Genomic DNA, 4,819 nt, shown 5'->3' with positions numbered 1-4,819 from the left:
CACCAGGGGCTTGAAATTAAACCCAGAACTTGAGTCTTGGATGCTTTAGGCAGTGCCTTGAAAGAACTTCCTGGAACGGTGTGGAGCTTCAGAGCATGAGCACATTGACCTGAGCAACAACTAGATGATTCCTAATCCTTTTTGGGTGTCCATTTGGTTATTTACGTGGCCAAGAAAGTCTTAAAAGTCTGCTGAGGAAGTGCAGATCCGTCATGCGCAAAATCGGTTTTGAGGAACTAGATGGGTGTGCATGTGACCTGGTGTCTAAAGGCAGTATAATAATGGGAACAGAACATGTTGGGTATCGATGGAGGGGTTATGCTCTCCATCGTGTAAGTTCTCTTGTGCTCATATACCTATAAGTTGGAAGTTGTACACAGAGTATATTCTGTTGAGGACTGTGGATTAATTCTGTTAAATGGAAGTCTTGACCATTCACTCCACATATTGAGCTTTAATTTCAGTTCTATGCGGTGATTGACTGTCGTGTCAAAGAAGAATTGTCAGTAAAGGCACTGCAAGAAAACTGCAGTGTTAGTCAGAAATCAGGAATAGTGGAAATCATAAGGTAAACAAGGGAAATTTTAATTTTTCAGCAGGATTAGATCATGCTCTCCTTTCCCTCCCTTTCTCAGTTTAGAAAAACTATTTAAATGATCCTTTGGTTGAGAGAAGAAACTGGTAGAAGGGATATGTTAAAAAAAATCTTACTTAAAATTTCATATTAAGAGCATTCGCAATACATTTTAAGATGAAGTTGCTTTTGCGGGGAACAGGTAATTAAAAGGGATGTAGAATGCAGTATTATCAGCCAGTATTGGATCTTCAAATCTATCGAGTACTTGGTGGTTAGTCAGGGAGAAAATAAACCTGATGACTGCTTTCTGGGAAGAGATGAGATTTCCTATGTACGGTAGAAGGTTTATACACTGTTCATTCTTTTCTAGAAGTAAAAGTTGTCAAATATCATAAGTCTGCCAGAATATTCCAGGTTTCAAGAAATAAAAATTCAGCTTAAAATGAACTTCAGTCAAAACCAAACCGTTCTGGGGTGTCTGGGTGGCTCAGCGGGTTAGGCCTCTGTCTTTGGCTCAGGTCATGATCTCAGGGTCCTGGGATCGAGCCCCAGATCGGGCTCTCTGCTCAGCGGGAGCCTGCTTCTTCCTCTGTCTCTGCCTGCCTCTCTGCCTACTTGTGATCTGTCTCTGTCAGATAAATAAATAAAATCTTTAAAAAAACCAAAAAACCAAAAACAAACCATTCTGTGGTCTTGGGGTGCCTGCATTGCTCAGTTGGTTAAGCATCTGCCTTTGGCTCAGGTCAGGATCCTGAGGTCCTGGGATTGAGCCCTACATTGGGCTCCCTGCTCAGAAGTTCTTACTTGGAGGGAAATGGGGCACTTACCCAGGTGGATAGGAGGTAGCTACCATAATAACACCTGCTTGTAACTGGGTTAATAGCGTAATGTTAATAGTGTAATGTGTTCACTTTGAGTTTCAAACTTTAATAAGCACGAAGGATGAACTCAGTTTATCTGGTTCTACCAAAGCCTCTTTTGAATTTTGATCCCATGAAGGAGAGAGATTATCAGCGCATTCGTAAAATTTAAAAAAATAACTGATGTGTTTGTTGGGTATTTTCCTGTATCATTCCATATATTCCTGATTCTCCTTTCTTTTGGTTGTGAAGGTGGTAATACATGCTTAGAAGAAATTAGGGGACAAAGCAACATAAAGGTCACTTTTATTCTGCCCATGCAGAATTACTTTTATTTGACCAATTTATTTGTTTGTTCCCTGGACCACAAATATTTGCGTAATTATAGTTTTCTAGGTGCTATTTAATATGCTAGTTCATTGAATATTGAAAGTGCTATAGGTTGTAGTTCCGTGTAAGAATGGGGGTATCAGGCAGTGTATGATACAAAACTAATTGAGTCTCTGCTTTGAAAGACATCAGTTCTGACCTGTTGGTTCTCTGTGGTTCATTTTGGGTTTTTCTTCTCTAAGGAAATTTTTTGTGATCACTTCATAGTTTTAGGGATTCCTTTTTGTAGGAAATAAAGCTAACCTCCAGTTTCCAGTTTTCTTTTTGTTTCGTTTTATTTTGTTTTGCTTTGGGGGAGAATGAAAATATGTCTCTGGATTCTTAGTATCTGTGGCGTGATTAACTTTGCCAAAGTCTTTCATGAAGAGAAAAAGTATGGAAGGCAATCCAGATTTAATGTCTTTCTACTGAATTTGTTTAATGTTGTGGTGCTCCAACTTTCCTGTGTATCGGAATCCTCTGGAATGCTTGTTGAAACACATTGCTTGATTTCTGGCTCTACCCACCACCTTCTGGGTTTTTTTTTTATGAAGTAGGTCTGGGTGGGGCCTGTGAATTTGCATTTATTTCTTAGAAGTTACTAGGTGATGTTAGAGCTGCTAGTGCTGGTCTAAAGAGCGCTATTGGGAACTATTGGTTAGATGACCTTAAATGCGAAAGAGAGGCCAGCCATTTTTCTTAATGAAACTGGAGATAGTTTTGATGTTACTGAAAATTGATGTTTTGGTATTTCACAGGGAATTTAAGAGAAGTGATATCCATTCACGTTTTAATTAATTAAATAATTAATTAATTAAAATTATTTTATTTTTTGGGGGAGGTGGGGGAGAATGAGGAAGCACAAGCAAGGAGAGCAGCAGGCAGAGGCAGAAGCAGGCTCCCTGCTAAGCGGGAAGCCCCATGCGGGATTTGATCACAGGACCCTGGGATCATGACGGGAGCTGAATTCAGTTGCTTAAGTGCCTGAGCCACCAAGGCATCCCTACATTCATTTTTTTCACTTAGAGCTGGAATTAGATGCAATTTCTTAATAAAGACATTGTGTGTAGTACAAGAGCACTTATCAGTTGGGGAACCACATCCACTAAATTTTTATCGTCCACATTGAAAACTCAGATATTGTCCTGGGCTATTAATATGTGTGTTGGATTTCAGATCCATGTAGTTTTAAAGGCTATTTCTTTGTAACGTATGTTAGAGCCAAGTTTGATAGGTTAGTGAACTAACTTTTCAATAGAATGTTGGCCAAAGAATATGAATAGATAGTTAAAGAATGACAAATCAAGTCCAGAAACATGAGAAATATATAACTTCTATTACTTCAATACAAAACAACATTGTTGGCAAGTCAGATTTTAAAGACTACAAAAATCTTAGTGCATCTTGTAAGAAGTGGACATTGTAACAGCCTTGGTGGCTAAGATAAGCTGCTTTGATTTTCTGAAGGCCAGTTGGTTTCAATTCCTTTAAAAATATTTTTAGCTTGTGACCCAGCATTTGCACTAGGAATTAGTGTTCTCTGCATATACATTTTCTGTGTAAATTCATTTGTTACATCATTATTACAACAAAAAATAGCTGCCTGGCCAATGCACTCATTAAATGTTGGTAGTATGCTTCATGAGGGGCAGGTCTTTTGCTAAGACCACAAGGGTCTGTGGCCCAAAAAGTGGAGTTTGATAGTAATTCTTGCTGCAAGTTAAAAACAAACAAAACAGTCTACATAGAGGTCAGGGAATTGATGCAAAACTGTGTAATAGTTACAGATATTTTGCAGGTCTTCATAATGTCAGCTTTACTTTTCGTATGGTAAAACTGGAAATAACCCAAATGTCCTTCATTACATGAGTGGCACATCCATACCAGATGTAATACTTCTCAGCAATTAAGTAGGAACAAACTCTGGATGCATGCAGCAACTAGAGTGGATTTCAAGGGCATGATTTGAGTGGAAAAAGCCAATCTGTACAGGTGACACACTGTAGGCAGCCATTCAAGTTTTTGTTATCACAAAGTTAGATTAGGAGTCACCAAAGGGTTAGGGCTGATGAGGTTAATTTATTAATTAATTAATTAAAATGATTTTATTTGTTGGAGGAGGTGGGGGAGAATGAGGAAGCACAAGCAGAGAGAGCAGCAGGCAGAGATAGAAGCAGGCTCCCTGCTTAGCGGGAAGCCCCATGTGGGATTTGATCCCAGAACCCTGGGATCATGACGGGAGCTGAATTCAGTTGCTTAAGTGAATTCAGATCCGGTTGTGACTGGAAAGGGGTACTGAGAGGGAATGTTTTTGTGTTGATGAAATCTGATCTTGATTGTGGTGGTTGTTACCTGAATCAACACTTGTGAGTAGGTGACCTAAAATGGTACACATGCGTCCTGATGTCAGTTTCCTAGTTTTGATGTCCTGTAATCCAGAGGATGCAACCCTGTCTGGGAAATGGGGTGGAAATTATATGGGACTTCATACTGTTTTTGCAACACCCTGTGAATCTGTAATTATTTCAAAGTAAAATGTGAATTTTTAGAAAGAATATCTAATAAAAGGAAGTGTTCACAGTATTAGAATAAAACAAGTTTCAGAGTGATAAAACGTATGATCCCACTTTAATATTTATATATCACTTAATACATTTACCTGGAAGTAATGAGTGACCAAAATACTCTGAGCAGTAGCATGGTGGATTCTTTTGGATTTTTTTGTGAGTGTGTGTATGCTTCTCTATAACGTCGATAGTTTAGATGAGCTGGTATCACTTTTGTCGTTTGAAAAACTGTATTCATAATAAGTTCCAAAAATCTAATTCTGGATTGTTGAAATTTAAATAACAGTTACATTGAGATTGGAAAGTTTTGTTTATATTGGTTACACCAAGTTAGCATTTAAATAGCTCTTAGCTGAGATTGGAGAGTATATTTATCCTCTAAAACGTGTTGTGTATGTAAATTTAAAGCTGTTTTTTTTTTTGCTCTTGGTATGACAAATGTCCTG

General features: G+C 38.3%; 1 non-coding gene across 1 annotated transcript; it reads left to right on the top strand.

Moving 5' to 3' along the window:
* The first annotated feature begins 3,377 nt into the window (after nucleotides 1-3,377).
* LOC122890783 lies at nucleotides 3,378-3,527 on the top strand. The gene has a single exon (XR_006381205.1). It is a non-coding gene; the product is annotated as a small nucleolar RNA SNORA62/SNORA6 family (small nucleolar RNA).
* Nucleotides 3,528-4,819: the final 1,292 nt, after the last annotated feature.

This window comes from Neovison vison, chromosome 11, assembly GCF_020171115.1.
Source record: "Neovison vison isolate M4711 chromosome 11, ASM_NN_V1, whole genome shotgun sequence".
NCBI lineage: Eukaryota > Metazoa > Chordata > Mammalia > Carnivora > Mustelidae > Neogale > Neogale vison.
Note: the sequence above shows the minus strand (reverse complement) of the source record. Positions and strands in the feature narration are given on the sequence as shown.